The following is a 6,851-nucleotide window of genomic DNA, read 5'->3' on the forward strand; positions in this document are numbered from 1 at the left end:
TCAAAGATTTATCAAACAATGGTTCCACGTAAGTACTAGATTAGATTCATATTTTTATTTTTTAGTTGATTTGCAGTTACAGCAACTAGACTCATTCACTTTCGAATATTTTCATTTTTCATTTGAAAAATTGCTACTAAATCTATTGTTGTTACTGCTACGTGAGTGGCTTCATTGTAATTTTAACTACATGTAACTAATTTGTAAATTTTAATTAGTATAGATTAGGTAGGCTTTCATTTTGAGTTCTTGCTTTCATTTTCAGTTTTGCTTAGAATAAGTATGCTCTCCTCTACGCTTAGTGTGATCGCGAGGATCAGAAAATAGGGATGATTTAGACTGATTTCAGGAATAAATAAATTCATGTTTTGCAATATGCTTCATCAAAAAAATCTTTCAATATGCAAATCATTGTGTCCATTTCTCAACATTTCTCAATGAATTTTGGTGGCAACGCTTCACCAGGCCTTGCTACAGCAGGAAAAAGATGTGCATATCTTACGGGCACAAAGAAACCATTGCTTCTGGTGCATAATAAACTTGGAATTCAATCACTGCACCTACATATGTGTTCTCATACATATGCTTTTCTGGTAGTTCGTATTGAATTAAAGATACGAGGTTTGATCGGCCCCATATTTCATCTTCTTGGCAAATTTTGAGCATATCTCGTGAATTAAAGACATGGGCCCTAGGATTTGAATTTGCCAACCAATTAAGTCTTTTCTGGGTTGTCTGTAGTTAATTAAAGGTGCATGGATTGATCGGTCCAGGAGATTAATTTCTGAGGATATTTGAGCATTTCTGGCTGGCTGGTGAAGTAAATAGATAGGGTTTGATCAACCAGAGGATTTCAATTTTCGAGCAAATCTTAAGCATTTCTAGTTGCAAGTCGTCACAATTTCTGTAATTGCAAGCATCGAAGCTCGAAAATTCATGTCAGGCGCTGGCCAGGCCGTTGACCTTGCTCCCTTCTTCAAAATGGAATCTATGCCAAATACACAGCAGGATAATCGTCGGGCCGAATGTTGCAATCCTCTGAGAAATACAGGCGAGGTGTCCTTAGAGCATGTTATGTTAGCTTTGAGGGAGACGAAAGAGGAGAGGGAATTGAGGATCCGGAGTCTGTTTAATTTCTTTGATGCAATGAACAGTGGGCACCTTGACAATTCGCAAATTGAGCGGGGTCTACAGGCATTGCGGATACCGGCCGAATACAAGTATGCCAAGGATCTGCTTCAAGTTTGCGATTCTAATCAGGATGGTCGTGTCGAGTACCAGGAGTTTCGGCGGTATATGGATGACAAGGAACTCGAGCTTTACCGCATTTTTCAGGCGATAGATGTGGAACACAATGGCTGCATTTTACCTGAAGAGCTATGGGAAGCACTCGTTAGAGCAGGCATTGAAATGAGTGATGAAGAACTTGCGCGTTTCGTGGAGCACATAGATAAGGATAATAATGGAATCATAACATTTGAAGAGTGGCGGGATTTTCTCCTTTTATATCCACATGAGGCAACCATAGAAAACATATACAGGTATTGGGAAAGGGTTTGCCCCATAGATATTGGGGAGCAAGCAGTTATTCCTGAAGGTATTGACAAGCACACACATGCATCCAATTATCTTATTGTTGGTTAAAATAATTAAAAAATGGACATTTCATAAATTCTTGAAAATGAGCTAAAAAAATTTTGAGTCACTTCATATAGGAATGATCGATGGAGATGGCACACAAAGGTGACAATTTTTATGCAGGAATGGTGCTAAGTTTTTCAGAGTGAAGACAATCTAATGCAAAAGTGATTTTTTGAAATCACAATGAAACATGCATCACTGGACGCTTGAAGGAACTAATTCTTCACTGCACATATCATGACATTTTCCACTACACAAAGATCCTTTTGCGTCATGACTACTCACCTTTTTCCTTCCAAGCGCCTAAATCATCCCTATGTTGCAGCCATCTTCCATTACCTTATCTTTCACGACTTCATGCACGCCTATTTTTCTAAATCGCATAAATTCCTTTATCCTTTTCAGTTTATTTTTTTCCTTCTAGTTTTCCTTTTGAATAAAACTCATTCCCTTTCCATGATTACATTGCCTTGTTTTCCTCGCCATGCTGATCCACACTGCTTGTCCGTGAGTTCTTTCCATTTATAGTCCTACCAAATATTTTTGTACAAACTCACCTTGACTAATGTGGGATTCCTTAAGGCCCACCTTTCAACAAGTCTTGCCCCATCGACATCAGCACCTTATCTGGGAAATAGACTAGAGTTCATTTTGGGTACCTTGAGACTTGCATGCCTCAATGGCAAGTTCTCTTGCTGACAATCATGGGAATACATCAATGTCCCTTGATCGTCAGATCTTGCAAATGGCTCGATGTCAACCCCTTTATTCACATTTCGCAAGATGTACTCGGGTACCTTGGCACTCATTGACATCAATGGTGAGTTGCCTCGCATTGGTTAATGGCATGCATCAATGGTCGGCAATCCAATGATTTCTTTTCATGCTCTACATCAACACATTCTTTCGCATGATTAGAATTGTACCAAGAAGTTTAGTAGCAGGAGAAGACTATACACTTTTTCACGACTCCCTCAGCAGTTACAGCAGCATGAATTCTGATCTCTGAGAGTACCACAGTTCCACTTTCAGCGTTTATATTTTCCATGATTCAGCATCAGCAGTTCAGATTCCTTCATTTCCCGGGATCCAGTTACAACAACATCAGTCACATTTTCCTGATCCAGAAGCAGCAGCAGCTACATTCCTATTGCATAGTTCATCATTCTTGGGTAAGTAGAGGTATGTTGTTTTCTAATATTTAATCATGCAATTCCTTATATGCTAACTTGAATATTTTGGAAAATTCCCTCACCATGCTACATTTCCTTTCATGAGCCATGTCAAGTAGCATGAGGACATGCAACCAATTTAGTTAGGGGGGGGGGGGGGGAGAACTATATTCACTACCATGATTCTATTTCTTCACCACTATCACTCCATTTTTCTCATTTACCATTCACCAACATTTATTTTCCAATGATACTTTGTTGCACTTTGCTTCATACGCAATATTGGCATGCTTCATTAATATTACAAAAGGGCTTTCTTATGCACATTATGATTTCCAGTGAGTGTTTACATTATTATTGAAGAAAAGAGAACAGAAAACGAAATGAATGTTGTTAACACAAGAACAAACATTCTTTGTATTCATGGTTGTCACACAAGAACCAACCATAAGAGAATGTAAGTTTTTACTCATGTCTTTCACATATCCTGGAAACATTCATTATTAAAAGACATCATCATGTAAAGCCAAAGATCAAGATGCCAAATTTTCTTAAAGACACCCATGCATGGTTGCATGAGGACATGCAACAAGTTCAGTTGGTGAGGATGTTGGGACTTAGAAATGTCATATTTTCATCCACCTTTTTATTCACTATTCCTTATATTTCATCATCCCATTAACCTTTTATCATATCATTTTCATAAATACATTTGGGTTTCACCTTCTTATTTTCCATTTTATTAATTTTTGTATTACAAGTGAATTTATGATTAAATATTAGAAAATATACATATTTTTATATTTATCTCAAGAATATGTGAGTTTTGTGATGTGTAGGAAATATGTGAAGAATTAATATCTCCTCCACCATATTAAGGAGATAATTATGCAAGCATATTCCTAAGGAGAAAATCATGGAGGATTTGGTTAGCATATCTTATCCAAGATATGTGAGAGATTTGTGGAGGATTCAAAGGGATCATATTTTGTAATAATGGGAAAGTAGTTGAAAATGCTTGAGAGATTTGAGGAGGATTCAAAGGGATCATATCTTGTAATAATGGGAAATTAGTTGAGAGTGCTTGAGAGAATATTGGATATGTAATTATGAGATGGTTATCTTCCTCATGTATATAAGAGAGTGCTCTCTCTAATGAATAATGAATAATGAATAATGGAAAGGAATTCTTAGTTTTTCATCTTTTATTGTCATGCTTTCATGATTTGTAATTTGATTCTTGTAATATAATTTGAGATAGTTTTATTGTTGTGAGCTCACATATGTTGTTTGTCATTAAATTCTTCATATGTTGTATTTCTTTTCCCTTACGCAATTTTCATGCTTTCCTAGTTAGTGTTTCAATGCATTCCTAGATTAATTTGATTTCAGTAGATTAGATTAGATTAGTTCCACTTCAGTCCTGCATATATATTGCATGTGTCTCGTAAGTCTACGAACCTCGGATTGACAAATTAAATAGTTGGGCAAATACTACAATAGAATTAAACGATAATATTTTCACCCAACAGTCATCCCATGATTTGTCTCCTCGATTGACACAAGGCAATGAGGTTGTCCCTGATGAAAATAGTCTCAACACACAAGACTCTTCCCACTCATCATCATCTTGTGTGTTTCATGAAGATTGCTCGTCAAGTCAGCTTGCTGAAAATTTTGATGATGCGTGTGACAGAGATGGTTGTCATCGTGAGAGAAGTTTTGACATCAGTAACAACAGACATCCTCAAGCCATGCATGATCTGGTTCACATCTCAAAATGCAATTTTTCAATTCTGGAAAGTTCTGGGACGTGCTAGGAAATCGAGGCACTTCAACGTCTGTTAATGGTTATGTCAGGACCTCGCGACTCTGGTTAGCCCGCCAAAATAAATCAGATCTCATTTCTCACACGCAATACGTATATCTGCATGGTTGCACTCAACATGGATTCTCGTGTAAAGAATATTTACTATTCTGGGTGTGATATTTCAAAATTTTAGATTTTGGCTAATGATCGAATCCACGAGTCCATTACAGCATGTCATCTTCATGCACCTCTCTTAGATCTAATTCGGGTTAGGAGTGTTTGTCCCTCATTCAATCATGGGATGGCGAAGTTGATCATCTCAAAGACGATCTTTATCTGGAATCATACTTATCGGATGTTCTCTCTCGTAATCAGCTCCTTGGTCTTTTTGCAAATTTTTCACGTCAAATCTACCCACTCAGCACACCAGCAATCTCCCTTTGGATGACGAGCACACAACCTATCACGTGAATAAAGTTACTCTCATTTCACCACACCCCAACTGGTTTCACACTTCACAATGCTGGCATCCTTTCTAAATTTTTGTGATTACCATGATGCCTACACACTTTTTCACCAGTTGCGGGTGGGTGTTCTATCATGTCTAGCAAACTACAAACTTGGTTCCCTCATTCAAAGTGTTCGCACAATTTTTTAAAAGTTTTCTTTGTTCGTGTCAAACTGGGAATCTTCCATCTCGATCAATTAGTCTAATTTTTCTTCTACCTTTGGTGGTTGTCATGTAGTTTATCATTTTCCAAACATTACATCCAATGACAGTCGCTTCGCACACTATGATTTTCATTGTTTAACATCTTTATTCTTAGATTTATGTCAAGCAAGTGAGGCACCTTGACCTGTGCTGATGGTTATGGCAGGCCCTCACTGTCTTGACGTGACTGATGAGAATGAACAGATCTATCTATCTATATCATATTCTCATTGTTATCCTCTCTCTCAAATCAGGAATCCATCTTCTCAAAGATCATGAATCTTTCAAAATAGCCATCATGAATTTTATGATCCAATCGTTGAATGGCTAGAAGAATCTTACTTGGTGAGTCGTCTTGCAGGTAACAAGATTTAGTCCTTCCTTGCACTAGCTAAGAAACTTGGTGCAGAACAACACACGCTCGCAAAAAAACTCTGAGGTTTGTTGAAAAATAGTAGTCACAGAAGAGGTAAGCGTGTGTGTTGGGTGGTTGTGACACATTCTTCCATCCACAGGCGAGACCTTCTCTCTCATGTGCAAGTTTTTCAAGTTTTTCCATTTTCTGTTGCACATTATTTTTTATCTGTTTTAATCACTCATATCTTTGGGACTGGAAGTCAAGTACGCCTATGGTGGTTACACTAGAAATTTCATTTCACGTAACCCCGACCATTTAACGTAGGAGTAGGAGTAGTGTTTGTTTTCTCATTTGTCTTTGCTTTCTGGTTTGCATGTTTTTTTGCTTGCTGACTCAATTTATTTGCTTGCTTGTTGTTGTTTTCACTTTGTTAGATTTTCTTACTATTTTTGTTTTCAGTTGTTTGGTTTGCTTGATACCTTACAATTTTTGTTTCCGAAAATAAGCATTGCCAACTACTGTGTTTTGGATTTTGAATAGAGTATGTGGTTGAGATTGAAGAGACTTGTGACACTACAGCACTTGGCCGGTATTTTGTCCATCTTCTTTGTACTCGATTATAACCTTCGATCAATGAAGTCTTGATGGAAAATACAGGCCATCTGCGAGGGAAGTTTTGGTCCAACCATGAACCTGTGTCCACACTGGGAAGCCCCACGCCTGCACTCAGCCTTCTGCTATGTGTGCTCAAGCTCATCCAACTAGTAGAAACAGAGAAGGGGAAAATCTAATGAGCAAACCTATTTCAGAGGTATTACATGCTTCTCTGAAGGAACAACCTCTTATGCTCTCAATAATTCGGGATCCCTCTTCTGCCCCAAAAATAAATAAAGTGCCTATGCACAGTCCTCTTGAAAAAATACAAAGGCGAAAGAAGAGAAATGCTTCCTGTGCAGAGAGGTGACGCATGCAACCCCACCGGGGTACTAATCAAGCTCGCTGGCAGTGGAGCAATGCACGTGTTCCTACTTGACTTCGTCAGGGTACTGTCCAGGCCTATTGGTAGCGGAGAACACCAGAGAGGAAAACTTATACTCATAAAATCTTGAACTTGTGAGCTAAAATACCCTTCCCAAATTCAAAACATCATGATCAAGA

At 38.0% G+C, this 6,851-nt stretch overlaps 1 pseudogene; it reads left to right on the forward strand.

Annotated features, from left to right (window-relative positions):
* Nucleotides 1-804: 804 nt before the first annotated feature.
* LOC149222343 (calcium-dependent mitochondrial ATP-magnesium/phosphate carrier protein 2 pseudogene) lies at nt 805-1,644 on the forward strand (annotated as a pseudogene).
* The last annotated feature ends 5,207 nt before the right edge of the window (nt 1,645-6,851 follow it).

The sequence above is a fragment of the Pinus tabuliformis genome, chromosome Q (genome assembly GCF_031772625.1).
Source record: "Pinus tabuliformis cultivar Carrire ecotype Pingquan chromosome Q, CPIR1, whole genome shotgun sequence".
NCBI classification, from domain to species: Eukaryota; Viridiplantae; Streptophyta; class Pinopsida; order Pinales; family Pinaceae; genus Pinus; species Pinus tabuliformis.